Raw genomic sequence first — 20751 nt, forward strand, 5'->3', positions numbered from 1 at the left:
ACAAATTACAGTATTAAATAAATGAAATATATTAAGTACCATTAATTTTACATACGAAACTAAGGTAAAAAATTATTGGGACATTGAAGTAACAAATATAATGAGACAATCCTAGCAGAGTTTTCTTATAAAAGGCCTAGAAGGCTTTTTAACTAGGAACAGATAAAGTTGAGGAGCTATTTTGTTAACATGAGTTAAAAAACGAATTTCTTTTGTTGCCATTGAGGAAAATTAGGAGAAAAGTAAGTGAACTGTTGAATGTAAGCATACGAAATTTTCAAAATATAATTTGGAAATATCGTCAAAAATAAATTGTTAAGAAGCCCAAAGTTTGCGATGATGGGGAAGAACGTGAATCATTCAATATATGTATAATCTTAAATCCAGTGCAGCCAAATTGATATTGAAGCCAAATAATTATTCAGAAAATCCTTTAGTGAAGAAACTAATGAGCGCCGCCTGAGATAACCACTGACGTGACATTGTTGTAAAAGTCTTACAGTGTTAATAGTCGTCCTGGCACAAGAGAATATTTCTTCCGTGTAAAAATATAAATATAAATATTACATGGGCATACAAGGCCAGTGTGTAAGCATAGATATGTTAATTACAAACATTGTTTTGTACAAGTTACGTGTGATAGTTATATAAAATCATGACAGTTATGTGTAAATTTAAACATTGTATGATTCACATTTACAATACTTTTACCGAGGCAATCAAAGTAAACTTGTAATTCATTTACACATTGACTGGATTTTCAATGTCATTTTAAAGTGCTTTACAATATTATTTTTATATACAAACTGGATAGTAATATGCTTACATTACAATAGTTTTGCTCTTACAGTCCTGTTACTATTCTACGGGGTGAGCTATTTTTCTAGTGTTGATTTTCAGTTGTAGTATTTTGAATTGCTATTAAAAATATGCTGCGAAAGTACAATTCTCAAGGGAGGGGCAGAATTTCTTAGTACCTTGCTGAGCATAGCCTGATCATCTCCTCTATTTTAGTTTTCGTCTGCTTGTTGCCGCAAGTATTCTCCGCCCATTGAGGCCAGTATTCGTTGCTTGGCTTTTTTAAATGCAGTTTATCGGTTTTGTGGGCAGTTGAAGAGGAAGTGATCTGCATCACCTACCGCACCACATTCAAACAATTCTGAAGCTCGTTTGCCGAATCTCTTAAGATAATGTGGGAAGGGACCATGGCCAGTGTAGAATTGAGCTTGTTCTCCGCTGTATGTATTAACTGAGCACGTAACTTTCGGAAAGAACTTGCAGGTTCTCCTCCCTGTGCTTTCCCTTTCCCATCTTTTCTGCCATTCTTGTAAAAGGCTATTGAGCGTGATTTCTTTTTAAATAGGAGTGCGGAACACTTACCGCGTTTTCCAGTTTACTGGAGTCATTGGCTGCAGATTTAGCAAGCACGTCCGCCGCTTCGTTGCCAGTAATACCCACATGAGCTGGAACCTAGATCAGGATAGGTCTGTTATCTGGTGGGATACTTAGAAGAATTTTCTTAATATCTTGCACCAAAGGACTCCTTGTCTTGTGCCCTAGGATGGACTCCAAACTTGAGGTAGAGTCGCTATATATGTTAATCTTTATTCCTAATTGATATTTTGCCAAATTGATGGCTGCTTTTAATACAAGAAGCTCTGCCTGAAAGACGGTATTTTTGTCTGCCAGTCCTGAAGAAACTACTGGAAATATTTTAAGAAACGTGTAAGAAAAGCATTTTTCTGTAAAGCGTAAGGAAGGGCAAGATTATAATTCTCTGAGGCTTATTATAATGTTTCAATATTTTCAGAATTTGATTAGTTTTGCAACTGAATATAAGTTCTATGGTTTTAGGAATGAGGGAAAGCAAATGTTATGACGAAAACACGTTACTGAATTTCAGGCAAAAAATATCCCTCCTTCAGTAAAACATAGCTCAGATAGCCAAATAGCTTGAAATCTTCTTGTGGTGATGGAAACCTAAACGATATGGCAATTGAGAAAATTATATATTTAAAAATTTTAGAACAGAATTAGAAATAGAGAGCGTAAAATTTGGCATACTTTCACATTGTAAATGTTATCAAATCAATGATCCCAAACATAATACTCATATTTGCAAAATGTGAACTTCATATATTTGTCCTCATGTGATTAAAATGCAGTGCAACAAAGAATGCATAAAATTTAACACGCCCTACATAGGAGTCGTTTGGAGTTTATACAAGATTTTTTTAGACTGTATTTTCGTGCGCGACATAAGTCTGATTTATGCATAGATGGTGGCCTTCTTTTATATCACGTTCTATATTGTATTTAGATCCTAAATTATTTCAAATATGTTTCAAGATCGAATTCAGAAGCTTTAGTCTACTTTTTCTTGGGCTATTTTGTCGTGCGGGATATATTTTCTTTGGACTTTCTGTCTTGAGCAACTTTTCCATTTCCGAAAGTGAATAAAGAGTTAGTACTTATCTGAAGTGCATCCGCAAAAAATGTTTCTACATAAATTAATATTAAAATTGTAAGTTGAATTATAAGGTAATTCTCCCGCTTTCGTGGTGTAGTGGTTCTGCACGCTGGGCCGATATTTAGACGTCCGTGATTCGATTCCAGGCGAAGGAAATTATTCATTTTTCATCTTGTCTGCTTCCAAAAAAAACCTAAAGTCTCTACCCAATTATAATTAATTTCATTACGATCAAGTTAAGAAATGTACGCAGGTCTTCGGATAAACTATTTCAAGATTTTCCTTTCTGGACCACAATCGTATATTGCAGATCGGGTAGATCATAACTCATATTTGCAAAATGTGAACTTCATATATTTGTCCTCATGTGATTCAAATGTAGTGGAACAAAGAATGCATAAAATTTAAACGCCGTGCATAGGAGTCGTTTGGAGTTTATACAAGATTTTTTTAGACTGTATTTTCGTGCGCGACATAAGTCTCAAATTGCTTATATATAAATGCTTATATATAGTTAAAATTAATCACAGTTGTGTACTTATCTGAAGTGCGTCTGAAGTGAAATTATCATCAACGGTGAGCGCAGTAGTTACATCTAGGTCGTCAAAGGAAAGCGCCCCGAACAAAAGGAAAATTCCCGGCCAAGTAAAGAAAGAGAAAATCCGAAGTTTGATATAATTTCCAAAAGGAGAGAAACAGATGAGGAGGAGAGGTCTAAGAAAAACCGAAAATTTCAAAGAAGGTAACAACGATTCAGAGGCAAGAACAGCTAAGTTATTAAACGTCACGACCACACGAATGAAGACTTTCAAGCCATATCAGCTTGAAGAAAAAGGACAACGAAAAGCGAAAGATCCAGAAAGCTACAATCCTAGAATGCAACGGTGTTGGAAGAAGCGGACAGCTGCATCCAAATCTATGATGGAAATGAAAGCTTGACAATGAAGAAATGCAGTGCAAATTAAAAAATCCTGCGACCATGAAAGAAAGATGGAGGCCAGATGAGATGGTGGAAGCTAGCGGTGCAACATTTTCCCAGAATTGTAGTTCCATAGCTGCATAGAATAGTGAAGGACAGCGAAAATCGATGAGGATCAGAGATCCAGTGCCAAAGAAGATGATGCCTCGAGATGACGGATGTAATCACCATTCGCGAAAATGGGTTGGGGACTATACTGTTTATGTGAGTATCGTTTGCTTCATTTTATTGTTGCAAACAACGTAAATTCCTTTTGTTTTTCTTCTTTTAGTTTTGAACTTTATGTGTGGCAACAAGATTATTGATTGATAGAATTGTGTTTGTGACAGCCATGTTAGAATGGCTTGCTTATTTTGTATCAATTATTTCGCATCGCTGACAAGTGTAATGAAATAAAAGTGTAGGAATACAGTCCATTTGTTGATTGATTATAGTTTGTGAAACATATGAAGTTTAAGAACAATACTTTTCCCAACATGGAAGAAATTTGTGGACAGGAGTACGAGAAATTACTAGAAAATGAAACATGAGTGGAAGTTAATTTACTTGAAGAATTATGTTATGTATAATTGTATAAACTTTCCAGTATGCTTTCACGTTACCTCAACTGAGGATTTAAGTTCTTAAATATAGAAGGATGCTCGTTTTCCTAGGGAGTTCGTCTGCTTCATAAGAAATCATTTTGTTGTTAAACCCACCCTGTTAGCTTAGTCGAAAGTCTGTAAATAGTGAGAAAGTTGTGGCACCAATGAAGAGAAATAGCAACTAGATTACCGACTTTTGCATTACTTTTGTTAATGTTATACTGGAGTCTCAAACTAAGAATCCATTCATATTCCTTAATTTATGTTTCTTTTATTTAAATCGCCGATAAGTGGAGGAATTTTAACTTTGACGCTAAAAGCTCTACAGTTTGTTAAATTCAAGTTGTGATAAAAAGGTTATTTAAAATCATCTAAGGCTTCTTTCACAGAAGGAGTGAAAATTCGCTTAAAATCTACGTAGCATTAAATAATTTTAGCATGGAATTATGCAGTAACCATATAACTAAATGTATAATTTCAAAATTTTAAAAACACACATAAAAATTGTAATTAATTTTTATTTAATATTTCTTCACAGAGATCCACGTAAAGCAAGAAATAGGTATTCAGCAAAAGACCGATAGCTTCATATAGGAAGATAATAATTTTGTTTTCGGTACGATATGTGTAAATGTATGAGTGTTTGTTACAACGTTACTCAAGAACGTTCGAAATTAGTTTACTTCAAAATAACACATTTATTTTTAGATTAGAATTTAAAACGTTACCCGAAATTCTTATTCAGTGCTTTTTATATATATATTTCACAATTTTTTATGCTTATGATTGATTAAATTGTTTCTTTTTGTAATTTAAGAAGGTAGTAATGAATTCAGTGACAAGCAGTGAAAACTCTATGCATGTCCTTTTAGTTAAGACAAATTTAAATGGAATGAAATTACATCTTATGTTCTACAAATCAAGGTACACAAAAAGTGAAAAACATTCTCCAGCTAATCATAACATAAGTTTTTATTCAGATCGCTTTCTAATTTTGAAAAACAATCCCTTTAAATTATGATTCAACGGCTTAACTTGAAGTTTATCGCTTTGTTGAGTTTAATGGTTATACATATTTCATAAAGCTAACAAAGGCAGTATAAAAGTCATCTCATTTCTTAAACAAGGTTCTAATGTAATATCCAGCGCAAATGCCAGTGATGTACAGAGAAAGTAATAGAGACGCATGTCGGTCTACTTCTTTTCCAATGACATTATGCTTCTTAATGAGGAAGTTAATATAATAAGCACGAAAATCATTTGAAAGATTTCCTATATTTCCTGTTGACGATAGCTCAGTTTTAGGTTGCTGCAGAGATACATCGGCAGAAAGATCCGTCTTATTTTGTTCTTCATTCTCTTTTAATTTTCGTTCTGTATATCCATTGACTAACTCGCTTACACGGAGAACATCAAGAGGATCGTATATGGTGTCTAGAACAGGTGTCTTGAGTTTTTCAAAGTTAGTTTCAATAAGAGTGATGTCTTATTCTCCCGTCTTGCAGATTCCTTTTCGTTTGTCAACATTTGAAATAATATCTAAAAGTAATTCTTGCTCTGAATCCTTCAGTTTGTTGCGTCTTCCAGTATAACCACTATCATCACTTGAATTATTCCCATATTTATAACCGTCAATGACATTACCGCCGGGATCCGGCAATATATTTGAACCTGCGGTTAGTGGTGTTTACTTTCATTGTTACTTTATCGCTTCCAAAAAAGTCATTTCCACCAGCTAAATTGCTATCATCTTGTATGTGCATATTTCCACTAATTGTGTCGATGTTCTTCTCACATTTCTCAAGGGGTTTCTCATCTTTTATATCAGATTCGGGCTTAGCGGAGGTTCCATATTCTATGTATTGATTATACAATACTTTACAGTTTTCAGCATCCATAACGGCGACTTCTTTTGATTCAGTGTAGCCAGGTTCATGATATGAATTATTCTCCAATTCTTCACCATTGCTAACTTTTCCATTAAAGTAAGATAGTTCATTGCAAATTTCATGTCTGGCGACTTCATTCTTAGTTGCAAATATGCTTTCTTCAAAACATTCATTCTTGTCCTTTTAATTTTAAAAATTTAACTGTTGCAGGAATTTAACTGTTTGCAGATGCATCTGTTTCATCACATTCTGTCCATAGATCTATTAATGTCATCCAGTCGGTTCATATTTCTAACTTTTATGCTGCTCATGCTTATCTCGGTCATGCGTAAATGGATTAATACATTGGATTCTTTTATTTTCATCCGAAATTGGATGTTCTGCATATCGTCCTTCAAGTGTTTCTCTACTGAGGCTTCTTCTGCTATCATTTGCATCAACATCAATAAGATCAATTAGTTTTTCACTTTCATCAATTTTCATTTCTTTCAACGAGAGTATTTAGACAGAATTGTCTTCATTTTTATTAACAGTAGAATTTTCGAGAGAGATACTTCATTCTTGATTATATATATTACATTCAGTCCAAAAGTCAGAAAGTTCAGTAGCATTTCTTCGTTTAATACATTTTTTATTTGGCGACATTGCTATCCATTATGTTATGTTTTACATAGGAATACCTTTCTTTCATTGTGTTCCAAATTGTATGCAATTATTTTATGACTTCTATGGGCACAAAATAATACAACAGTAATTGTCATATAAAAGAATATAATCATCATGCATAATCGATCGTAACATCGAAAACGCTACTTAAGAAATCAGAGTTCAGTTTCAGTAATGAACTCCCTTTCACGACATAGCGTTGAACGATGGTGCAATAGGCCATATTAGCCATTACTCCCATTCACCCTATTTGAAGATTTTTCCCTAAGGTGAAGAATTTAATTTCTAGTTGAAGCAAACTAATGTGCCGCCGATAAGGTGATATCACAAATTTTTGTTTTTAAACACAAAATCATAATGCTGGTTGTTTGTTGCGAACTGATAGGGCTTGCTTGTCAAGCCATATTGTAATAGGTAAACTGCGTGAGATGCGCGTGTACAGCATATGTGTACTTAATGTAATACAATAAGTGTTAAATGGTACTGTATAGTATTGTAAATATGTAAGTGTTACCAGTATAGGTGTCTCTCTTGTAACTTAGCAGGTGTTATATAGTACTATCTAGAATTGTATAAATATGTAAGTGTATAAGTAAATGTGTAATGTAAGTAATTTAATCAATGAGTGTAATACGTTGTACTATGTGTATTTTTAACATAACGTAATCAGTAATGTAGTCATTAGTTCGTGTAACGCATGCCACATGTGTATTATTTTAAGTAACGCATATATGATTATAAGGGAAAGTATGTGTGCCTATCTTGTTATATAGCATAATGTCATTTAAGAAGTAATAGCAATAATGTAAACTATAAGTAATCCAGTTATAAAGTAACTTAGCAAGTTTGTAATACAATTAGCTTAACGTAGTATACCGTCAGGTTATAACTCTAATAAGTGTAGATTAATGTCATGCATTATGTATGTGTAGTCTAATGTCATGTGAAGTATAAAGTATGTATGTACTAATTCCTGCAAGTATTATGTACAAGTTTTATGTAATGTCATATATCATGTATGTAATGTCATATTTCATGTATGCATTATGGTCTATGAACACCCAGGTCAACCATTAACATAAGAATCTGTACTGAACCAATTTCAAACTGGAATAGCCCCTGTATGGCCATGTAAACTTTTTCATGAAGGCTCAGTAAACTCCCGGTGCGCCCTTGTGGAACCCCAGGGAGTTGTTGCATCTAGATAGGGGAGGGTGTGGGACATACCTGTTTACCTCCGTTAAACACCAGGCGTCCCCGTCCTCCGTCACCTGTCAAGCCATATTTCCAAGAAGGCACACTGAAGTAAAAGAAAAATGTCACGAAATGATCTTTAGCCTGTCTTGAAAAAACGAATATAATATCATTTTTTAAACACTTGAGAAACGGCTCCTTACTGCATTAAAAGCTTTGTTCCGAGGTTAGCTGCAGCTAGTGGGGCCGTAAGTGGATGCAAACGGTGAGTGTTAAGTTCTATAACAATTTTCAATACTGGAAGGCTAAGTATGTATGCAAAATAAGTGTTCGAAGTTTCCGTAAAACTAAAATATAAATTTATAGGTGGAACATTTGTTACGACCCTGCCACTTTAGTCCAATAAATTAGTACTTAAACGTCTAGTTTTCTCATCATTAGGAGGTTCTATTCTAAAACAGCTAAGAACTTTCTGAAATATTAAGCAGTCGGTTATGACATTGATCCTAAAGAAAACCATTGAAATGTTTAAAGATGTTACGCAGTTCCTTAGGTAATTAATTTTTGCCACAAACAATTTTTTAATACATTTTATTCCATATATTTTATACAACCATGAAAACCAGAATATAGTCTCAAAATCTAGGATTCAAAGAAAAGAAAAATAGAAAATTTGGCATTTACAATACAAAAAGTATTTAAAATAGAAGCAAAATCGCACATCTAAAATATAAAACTACAATAAACGCAACAGAAGTAGTTGTAGACTAGAAGACGCTGAAAAACCGTGCTTTCATTTGAAACATCGTTAGTTTGAATAAGTAGTTTGATCGGCTAGTATTTTCATAAAAGTTAGTCCCAAGCAATCATATGAGTGCACTGGGTTTGTAAATAGCTGAAAATATATCCCACACCTTTTCGAGCTTTTCTCTGCGTTTACCTTGTTCAAAAATCGGAATTCTTCTAGAACATTTTTTCTTCGAACTTGAATCGTGCAGCTTCCTGAAAAGTAAAATATTAATGTTTAACAAGGTTCTAGTTTAAAAGCTACAGTTACTTCCGACAAACCATTTTAAAACAGTACTTTCTTTCCTCAATGGCCGCCGCGCTTAGTCACCGAAATTTATAAATTTAATATAATGTGCAAACTTTAAATTTTTCTGGAGACGTATGTCTGCCGGCCGTTTTAAGAAGGAATACCGAAAATACCTTCCAAAAGACCTTACGAGCGTTCTATTTCTACTTTTTCAATGCGCGCTCGAGCCTCGGATGATAGCCAGTGTTAAAATTCATCTTAATATAAAACGGAATAAGTTTAAATTTTAAATAAGTCCTGTAAATTATTTCTTTGAAATTTCATGCGAATAATCATTACACTGTTCAGGTTTAAAATTGAACGCTTTAGCTAGTTTTTGCAGTAAAATATTTGTAAAGTGATCCAATAAAACCCGCCTGAAAATTAGTAGGTATAGCATAGAGTAATGCTACAGTAAACCTCAAAATGGACCTTTTAATGATTGGCAATTCCCCAAATCCTACAACTTTTAAAGCAGTTTCAAAAACCACTCTCCCTGTAAAATTCTGCAACTAAAAATGCGCATGGATGAGTAGTGAACTTTTCAAAGTCTGGTTCTTTACGGAATGCATTCTTTAGAGAAATTTTCGAAAGAAAATAATTTAATGAGAAAATGCTCCAGTGCACTCTGGTGCAGAGAAACTTCAGAGATGATGACATTAACGTAATATTTCTATCCTCCTCCCTCAATATAACCGCCATATGCCAACCTATGGATAAAGGATTTTCGGAAATGATAGAAAGAAGCTATGGCAGGAAGCTACTGTATACAATAGAAACTGAAGAATGACAAAATCTGATTGAATAACTAGTTGAAAGGTATCAATTTAAAGGATGCTGATTATTGATTTGCGCGTGTCTGGCTTGATGTAAGGGCTACAGCAGTTGTCAAATAGTAGAAAGAGCAGCGAGACGATGAACAGAAGATGGAAACGGAAAACACAAATGAAACCTTAAAACCATTCTACCTTTGGTGCAACGTATACCTGGATGTGAAGATGTATATTTGCAAGAAATCGAAAGTTGGATGAAGAATAAAATAACAGATGACAAAGTATTGCTTTAAGCAGTTGAGAGGAAAACAAAATGAAGATCAAGCAACAGCTGTTCAACCTCGCAGAATTTCCCCATAAGGCCATAGTTCAGGCTTTAGGAACTGCAATTAAATATATTAATAGACAAGAACCTCCAGAAATCGGCATAGTGATGTTGCAGCGATGGTTCATTGTATTTAGGAATAATACTTAAATTTTTTGTGTTTTAAATGTTCTATACGGTAACTCTTATTCTTCATTATTTTTCTATTCCGTAAATTCCAAGGCAATAAAGCCTTTTGTAATATCGGAAAAGGTATTTTATCCCATTCCTCTTGAATGACTTTCCAAAGTACAAGGAAGGTTATATGTCGACGTTTGGACAATCAGATTGTTAAGTCCAAAATCCATAGGTAATATATCAGATGATTTATCAGGGACATGAGTGAAGTGTATGGTCTTGATACCCGTTTCTTTTTCCATTTCAGACAGTAAATTAACAGTAGCGTGTGGCGGCTTGTATTGTCTTCATACAGTTCTAGTGATTGATGGTACTGTGGGCAAAGACAAGGTACTTCATATTTGAAAATTCAGCATAAAAATATGTTCCTGGTAATGTGTGGCGTTGCATTTTTCTGCACTGTCTTCAACTTGCCGTTATATAAAACACCAGTAGCAATCATATATCCCTTCCAAAAACTTGCTTTAGATTTTTGTAACCTTTTTTCCTCCTCTTTGATGGTAATAAATGGATATCTTTGTTACAGTCATTTAAATACTTCCAAGATTAATCTAATGTGACAAAATGTTTCGATTTTTACGCGAAAAAAGTTATCCAGATAAATATTTCCTATATAAACATTCTTCAAAGCCTTTTATGTTCGGCAATATGTTGTGGAAAAAGACTATCCACATAAAGCTTTTTCACCTTTTTAAGATTCAAATCAACATTAATCACTATGTTTACAGTTGACACTGAGCATATTTTTTTAAATTGTCTAATTGGTGGATTTTCTTTTAATAATAATGATCTTACCTTTGCAACATACAAAACATTCCGTTTTTTCCCCGTATATGTATTTGGAACAACTTTTGACCTTTAAGACAAACCGACTATTTTCCTTTCTTGTTGACAATATTGTCCATCTCAATTCTCAACTTCAGATATAGAGAAACGATGGATCTCACAGCGTAATAACTAGATACAAATACTTTACAGAAAGAGCACAAGCATAGCTTTTCATCCATAGCTTCTTTAAAAGCGCCATTTTGCATGAAAATAGAACAAGTAGTAGACGATAATTTATACTTTCAAAAATATAGTTGCAATTAAATAAAAACTTTCCAAGCAGGTGATTTTACCTACACGCGGTGTAACACCGAAAAATTATCATTTATTTTGCTAAGCGGTCTGTTATTACATGTTCTTTCAAATTTTGAAAACTTGAAATTTATCCAATTCTGTGGTAAATAAAACTGGAATTGAATGGCGAAATATTAACTTCACATAGAGATCGAAGATAAACAATTATCCCTTCCCCCCCCCCAAAAAAAAAAGATTACCATAAAACTTAGATTTGAATTAGGTTTCAGAGAGTCCTGAAATCTGTAAACAATGAGAAAGGCAGGGAAAGCTTAAGTTCAGGGCCGTGCTACTAGAAGATACGCTTCGCTTAAATGAAATAAAATTAGAGTTCAGTATATCAAAAGTAATTTAGGACTCTGCTTGTTAATGATAGCAAGTTCAAAGTTTTCAGTTCATATGGCACGCAAAAGACCTCGAAAGCCTAAGACACAGCACCAACTAATTAAACGTTCTGCCACTGTAAAATAAAGCGGTGACATTTACTTGTGAGAATACGTGAATTTGTTAGAAGTTAACACATTAAAATTGATTGATTGTAAAACGTCTCTTACCGGTAAATATTTTAAACAAAAGTAAGCATACGTGGAAATCTTAGCATGTTTAAGAAAAATGGTAGAAGTCGAAGATAATATCTCAACTTTATACTTAAGATAACCAAGAATTTCTTGTGTTGACTATGGTTATCAATAGCCGCTCAAGAAAGTATAGTGGTTAGCGTCGCTGACTGCTGTGCAGAAAGGCCCGGATTCGAATCCCGGAGAAGGCATGGATGTTTGTAAATGTCTAGTGTTGGTGCAGCATGGCCGCGCTCTAAATATGCGGCAAGTCGAAAGTCCTCCCGTGTGGAGACCCTCGGACCCTTAACCTCCCCCGGGATGCTCTATCAAAATTGGGGTGGGGCGGAACTGAGCAAAATCGTACTGTTGAATGGCGCTCAATGCTGTTGCCAACGGCAGTCGTAATCTATCGCTCCTTGCCACGAGGAATTTCGTGTTGAGCACAAGCAACAACAACATGGTCATGAATAGGTAGCTACACTAGTCATGCTAAAACCCTACTTCAAAAAAGAAATTGAAAAATATTATGAAATAACTTAAGTTTAAAACATTAGGCAGTAAACTACTTTTTACCTTAAACCTTTGTCTGTTGTACTATGCTGTGTCATGTCATGCTGCGAAACCAAAAAAAAAAAAAAAAAAAAAGAAAAGGCTTCTTTTCTTTCTCATACATATTGTGCTTCAGAATCTTTCTCCTGAACTGAGTTACTTGAAATCCGTTGCCACTGATACAGGATTTTTTATCCCGATTATTGATAAAGCCTTTCAGAACTTTTCCTTCTTCGGCCTTAAAAGATGAAATTCAGATTTTAGAAATAAGCATTATAACTTATGTTCATTCCATTTCTTACTTGTATCAATTTCAGAATTACTCAGAACTTCAATTTTTCAGGCCATTGTTCTTACCTATAAAGAAACTTTATCATTCGATTCTTAAAGACACTATTTTTTAATTCGTGGACTGTTTATAGCATACCTTGTCAATGTGGTTTGATATATATATATATATCGACCTAATTAAACCAGTTTTAACATTTTGCATGAAGGAACAGTAATCTATTACAAAAGCCGAAATACCCAAATCTTATATAGCTAATCTTCACTGGCAGATACGATTACAATTTTGACTTAGAAAACAATCAGTAACAGATCCTAGGGAAACAATCAGTTCGTGAACTAGATATCCTTGCAGCAATTTGCGTTTACAAAAATTTAGCTTAGTAGCTACTTTCCAGTTTCATTAGCATTTTTGTCAACAGATGATACTATGATCGTTTTCATTTTGCTCCTGCTATTGCTTTCGATACAAGATGTTTGTCGTTCTTTGCAATTTCGCAAAATTGTTTGGTTCCTGAAGAAACTAAACCTGTGTCTTATCAAGTACGAGAAATTGTTGGCTTCATATTGCCAAAAAACATATTAGTTAGAATGAAATAAATCTATTAGAAGTGAAAATTCTGGTGTTGGAAATTAGAATAATATGAGTTAAGTTTAAAAAGGGAAGTAAATTATTAGCTATGTATTACATAGCATGAATACTTTGAAATTCTTAAAATTTCGTGCGCATTTTTCTAGATTAGATTTAATGTACAAAAATTTGCTTCGTTACTGAAGCTATGTAATTTGGCTTCTGAATACAGTGTTAGAGTACAGTTTTTAAAGGTGCTTACTTTGTAGAAGAGAAATCAGCGGTCCAAATGAAAATGCAGGAAATTGTAGCAAAAATGCAAGATCAGCAAATATAAATTACGAGTAATAAACTATGAGAATCACTACAATGTTTCAGATTTTACTATTTTGCCTGATGGGAAATTTTAGGGGTACAAATACAGTTAAAAACTCTTTGACAAAAACTGTAGTACTTCGAGTCGATAAATTGTAATATTTCGACAATAATTGGTGCAAAATATTTTGATGATCGTTTAGTTTAATTATTTTTCAATAACTTAACATGTATTAAAATGAGTAAACCGGAATATTTTATTCACTTTAACATTGAGGTCCAAAATTTTGAAGTACATACAAAAAATTACATACAGGAATTACAAAATAACAAGAACAGTTTTATTTTGTGTTTTGAGCAGGTTCAGATTTAAAACGCAGTATTTGTTTATATAGTATATACACATATATATATTAGCAGCTACGCGGCCAGCCTTCTTCTGGCTTTTAAATGTACTGGAAAAATGCCTGAAGGGAACAACAAACGTTAAATTTAAAACTGCGCAGAATTATACTCTGAAGAACAGCTTTATTAAAAAAAATCACAAGTTTAAAAATATTACATATAACAAAATTACAATGAACTAAGCAATACCCCTTAATATAAATATTAATTATCCTAATTAATTAATTAATTAATTGCCTTCTCTCAACAAACGTCCAGTATCCGACAGAAACATTAAATTTAAAAACTGCACACAATTATCGCCCTCATTTTTCCAAGTGGCAACAGCGCTGATTTTTCAACAGTCTGTGGTCCATATACAATTGAATGAAAAACTGTTGCCGAAACTACATTTCTGAAAGAATGAAACTATTCAAAATGATGCAATAAAATCACAAAGATAAAATAAAAAAAAAATCCGATTCGAATTTTGGAAAAATCGCTTGGAAGTGCACTGGCTCTTGTCTAGATGCACATATACACCGAATTTCGTAGCCCTGGATCTATTAGCTTACGCGAAGCACAAACGAAAGACACAGATTATTTCTTTTATTATATGTATATCTATAAATCTGTTTAAAATTCCTTTCATAAATTTATGCGTTTCGCTTGATTCAGTGAACTTAGCACAAAGAAGCGTTAAGAGTTTGATTCCAGGAGGAAAAATGTTTTGTCAATTATTTTTACGAAACAAAAATTTCGGTAATATATAGCAAATATGATGGATAAGAAACAGCTGAAATCTGTGTTGCTGAACAGTAAGTAGTCTAAATGTCGAAAACGCATCAAATAATCAGAAGTGTCTGCAGAAGTTCTTTGCGGTCAAGAATGAATTTGAATTCTGTGGAAGAAGTTTGAATTCTGTGCATTAAACAGTTTCCTGAGCAAATTTATTTTACATTTTTTTAACTGATACAAGGTTAAGACGCGTAAAAACTTTCAGAGTGGTTATATATGCCTTGAAGTGACATGCAGAATGTTATCTCACTTGGATCTTTCCTGTTGTAGGGTACCACGCACCAAACAGTTTTCTAAGGCGAGACATATTCAAAGGTGTTTACTTGCAACAAAAAAACTTTTCTTTGTCGGTTAACGTGTTCAGTTATTTTCAGTTAACTTTCGTTACCTGTCTGTGCAGAGTTCTTTCTGGATGTAAGAAATGCATCTCTTAGGGTTAGTTATTGAATGATATTTCAAAACTTTATGGTTATAACTTACTTTAACAGAACTATTAGTTTTAAATATTTAATTTAACCGTCATCAATAAACTAAGTTGGCGCATGTATTTTTTGGTAGAAAATTATACAGTGCATGTTGACCTTTAACGGATTAAACAAAATTCTGTTGCACTTTGAAATTATTAGCCTGTAACAGATGTGAGCGCTACAGTGTTGAGAAAATTAATGCTATGAACGTTGATACCCGTGTTTCTACATATACTAAAGCAGCTCTAAAAACGCTCTCTTGTAAACTGAAGTTAATTCCACTCAAGAGATTATGTGAAAAATTGTAAACGTTTGTAAGTCTTGTCCAATGATAACAGTATTGCATAGCTCCAATACTCGCAGGAGGCAACCTGGTTGAAAAAAAAAAAAAGGGTATCTAGTCGATGAGACAGTGAGGATAGTGGCCAGCGATCTGACCAATCAATATTAAGAAACTCCTTTGATATTAAGTCATCTAACAGCTAAAAGGTTATTTGCTCCAAAGCTTATGACAAATAAAGAAATGAAAAGGTTAGGTTGTCTAATAAGCAAAAGACATGAGAGCTACCTGCCAAGGGAAAGTAAGCATTTGTGGTCTTTCTAAAGAAAAGTGCCTCTTTTCCATGTTACAAATGGGAAAAAACCAATCGTTCAGGAATGGATCCAGAGAAAAAATTTTCCGGAAGAAATAAAAATAGTTAAAAAGCTTAATTTTTACAAGCTGGTGATAGAAGTGTAGATCTTTTCTTTCCGCAGTAACTTAAGGGGACTCATACACCTTAAACCCCTCATGATCTTCGAATATGTGACTGTTGCAAGAATTGGGATATTTTATTTATTTTAAAAGCAATCACTTCCAACCTTTTACAGATGACTACATAAATATAGCTGCTTTAGAAACTAGTAACCAGAAAGTTTGTATTGTCACAAATATTTTTGTAATTTCATCCTCTTTGTGACAAAATATTTCGCCATGTTTCCACCTTGCGCGCATGATATTTTAAAAATGGCTCATGGTACATACTTGAAATTGAATGGATATCTTTATATAGGCACTATTTTCGAGCTGAACCAACAATCTGATAAATATTTTAATACTGAAAAATTTTATGGACGGAAACATTACAAATTTTGTTAATAAAATACATTTTATAAACTCAACTCAAAATAAAATAAAAATTGAACATGAAAGTTTTAGAATTTTAGGTTCACAGTAGTTTCCAAATGTTATAAAATCTATATATTAAATATGAAATTAAATTATGAAACAAAATGTTTTAAACTGTGCGCGCAAGTTGGAAACATGACGAAAAATGTTGTCACAAAGCGGATTAAATTATAAAAATATTTGTGGCAACACAAACTTTCTGATGACTATTTCAGAAAGCAGCTATATTATGTAGTCAGCTGTAAAAAAGTTAATAGTAATTGCTTTTAAAATAAATAAGTTACCCCGATTCTTGCAACAGTCACCTATTCGAACATCTTATGGGTTTTAAAGTGTAGGAGTCCCCTTAAGAGCTGAATACTGTTCATGATGGGTTAAGTCTCATATCTTTGCAGCATAAGTCTCATATCTTTGCCTTTCACTTGTAACACGAGAGGCCAGGATGAAATTTCATTTAAGATAACTATCGTTTTAACAGCTTTTAGCAACCGTTCTAATACAACGACAGGAGAGAAGTTCTCGGTTGGTGAGTATTCACTACAGTTTCATTATGACAAATATTCCGAATGATTCGCCAAATCCTAGGGTTGTTGATCCTTGGTAGTGTTACTTGTACTTGGTTTCTTGTGAGAAAAAGGAGTAACTTAGCTATTCCGAACTTTTCTAGAAAGATAAGAATATTATGATTTGTTTTACTTGGCTAATATAGAGGGGAGAGAGATTACTTCAGGTCAATTACAGCAAGCGCATTGCAATTATTGTTATTTTTTGTAACCAACATAAGAACAAAAATTGAAGTGGGCTGTCAATGCACATTTCATTGAATTTTTTACTTCCAGAGCATTAATTCCGGTTTCAAATCTAAACTGCAGTTTGCTTTTACATGAAATTAATTTTTACCAGAATTCAAGATAATGCTGTAATGCTATGCCCAAAAATAAAAATTTGGTATTTGGGTCAGAACTGATACTTCAAACTGTTTTAATGTACAGGTAGGAAGTATGTATATGGTTTACTGAATAGCAAGATGATTATGAATACTAATTTTCTGAAACAACGATTTAATCTCAGTATCAAAAATTCACATACAAAGAAAAAAAAATTACCTCGCATTTTGCTTCAAGACGATACGGTAAACCGTGCCTGCAAATAGAATTTTTAGATTAGAATAGAAATTTTAATAGACTTTCTAAAATCTATGTGGTTACACTACAGTTTTTTGTCTTTTGTTTCAGAAATACGATGTTGTACAGGTAGACTGTATACTTACCCGAAAAGATACCAATTGTATGCTAATGTAAGATAGGTCATTTGTAATGTGTCAACGATACGTGTATCCAACCGTCGGCCCAAAGTGACAGTCGTAGAAGTGCAATAAAGATGAGTGTCCGATCCCAACCAATAGCGCAATGTACGAGCATGCCTTCTTTGCCTGAAAAAGTAAGAACACAATATAATAATTTTTATTCTTATATGTTGGTAAATTGTCCATTTTTTGCTTTAAAAAATCATTGAATTATGTTGTTCTCTTACAGTTAAGGTCTGTATGTCTTTAATCTGCATGCAATAGTTGTAGAAATTAACAATTTGAAAGTTGTCCAAGTGCGGCTAACCTAATGTTTTTACCATGGCAGAAATATCTGCTCATATCTGAAACTTAGCCGAAAGTGAATTAGGTCTTTCTGCACCTTCAGCGTCTTTTTGCCGAGTGGGACCAAAAGGAAACAGTTTTGTGCATTGAAAAATCTGCCTTCTTGTCTACTGGCCGAATTGCTTATTTTTGCGTAGAAACTATAATTATAATTGTAATTTTTCAAATTGTTTTAATTGCACTTGGTGTTTTATGTTTTATTACACCTCTCAATTTTTAATCAAAATAGAGATTTTTATGTATTTTTGCCTTGCCGCGAAGTAAAAACTGAACTAACTGAATGAGAAACATCTGTAATGAAATTCAGATGTTTCGAAAATTCTTTGAACTGTACTCATCGGAAATTATGTACTCCAGCAGAAGTAATAAGTAGTGTTTAGTCAAATCAACAAAGATCCCATTTCTGAAAAGTGAAAATTATGAATGTTAAATATGTGCTATACTTCAACAAAATGCAAAATGTATACTATTTATAGGTCTTGTTTTGCATTATATATGTGGGATGGCATCGTTCATTATAATCAGATGACGCGACAAGCTGTGAGAATAAATCTTTTACTTTTCCGATGATAGAAGTCAGACGATTCCGCCATTAAGACGATGACGCGATTAAAAGATGTTTGAATGTAAAGATGATTCCTTCTCTTCATCTGTAAATAAGCTCACCTATTTCCTTCTACGTATGTAATTACTTTGTAGTTTGTTGCAACTATTCATGTTTTATTAAATATTCAAGTTATTTGTAAATCGGACTAGTTTATTAGCCCCTAGACAGCCACCTAAGAAGTAAGTTTACAAACATCATATTCCTAGACAGTAAGTTCCGATTCTACAGATTTGGGCGCTGAGGCCGCGATGAGCCTAGGAAGAAGCATGATGAATATTACAAAAGAAGAGAAGTAAGTTTTGTTTCGATTATTTCCACATTGTTACTTCTAAGAATAGTGTTCTATGATGCTGTGAATTAAGATGACTACCTTAAATTCTATTCCTAGAATTTCAAATTCTTTAAAGACTGGGCCTACTAAGTCAATTAAACTTTTACATCAATTTGTGTTTGAAATTTTAGGTGATCGAAAAAATAGAGCTAGATTGCGTAAATTTTGTGGTTTTCCATCGGATTTTAATATTGAAGAAACAAAACAAAAATTACTTAAAACTGTTACTGCAAATGATTTTATTTCTGTGTGTAATTTGTTACATCTTAATTATGATTCAAATCCTGATAAAAACTGTGATTTAATATTGAATAGTCTTTGTGATTTTAAGCTCTTAAAATCCGAAAGTTATGACGATGATGAGTTATCTGAAAACGAAAGTGTTTATGATTCTGATAAAAATGATGATATTAATTCTGTTCGGTCAGAATCACCTCCCATAAATAACTCAGTGGATGAAAACATTATAATGCCTAGCAATATTTCCTTACATTTTCGTGATATTTTAGAAACTGTTTCTGAATTTAAGGTATCTAAGAAAAACTTACTCGCGCCCACATTATGCACAGAGAAAACCACAAAAATTCCACTTTGAAAGGTAAAAGTGTCTAATTTTTTAGAGCGAGATTTTCCTAACAATGAATTTTAGCAATTTAATACAAGTACTATATTTAATTAAGAATTAAAACAATGTTCTTTTGTGATTTACGTAAGGTAACTCTTTCTGTCAAAAATAATCATATGAAAATGCACCGAATTTCAGTACCATGTAATTTAGTTCGGAAACTGAGAGGTATCTGTGACATCTTGTCTATATGTAGAAAATTTTTAATAAGGTTATTATGACTGAAACTTGTTTCAAAATATTCAATATTTCATAACTTCTATCAACCAATAAATGCGACAAAGGTAAACTCCCCTTTTATAAATATGAAACAAGATAAACGAAATAAATTTGTGGTAAAATGAATTACAAACATTATGTCGAAATGACTGACACTGAGCATGTGTTTTTTATTTTAATAGTAATTTAATTATCAATTACATGTAGCTTTCAATAGGAATTAGATATTTTAAGCCTCTTATAAATTTTTTCTTAGCGTTAAAGCTCGATAACATGAATCAAAAGCAGAAAATTAGTTAAACTACACTGTCTCACTAGGCGTAAGATTATATTACTGAAATATGCATATAAAAACAAATTAACATTGTATACACGTACATTAAAATACCGAAACGCAATAAAAATCAATAACATTTATACTTAAAAAGCAACAAAGCCGGGCTCATGTGAATCACTAGAAGAGGCGCCAAATTGGCTATACGAATTCGAAAATTACTTTAATTATTAGGGGAAATAGGCTTCGTCAAACTTAAATCAATAAAACAAACCAAAAAAAATTGCAAGAAAAACCTGGAAATTAATGCAATATGCATTTCAGTGTTTTTTCTTATTTATCATAAACGAATTTTTTAACGTTTTCATTTGAAAATTATAAATAATTGGCTACATTATTTCTCTGAATTTATAAAACTACGATTAAAAAATACTTTAAGAATTATGGTATAATTATGCTATAAGAGTTATGACATTTTGATTTAATACAAGTGTAGCTATTTTTATATTTATATGGACGCGCATTGACCTTTCTGCCTCAGGTGAAAAAATATCTTGGCACGGCTCTAAGCAAGTAAGATTAGAAATATGCACAAAATTAGTAACAAGGCAATACAAAACTTCCTTTTCTGTTTTGGATTTCCAGAAAAAAATATCTTTTTTCGTCTAACCAAAGCATGGACACAAAACG

Source organism: Stegodyphus dumicola, chromosome 12, assembly GCF_044657685.1.
Source record: "Stegodyphus dumicola isolate Sdum_Otavi_A_Nest chromosome 12, ASM4465768v1".
NCBI classification, from domain to species: domain Eukaryota; kingdom Metazoa; phylum Arthropoda; class Arachnida; order Araneae; family Eresidae; genus Stegodyphus; species Stegodyphus dumicola.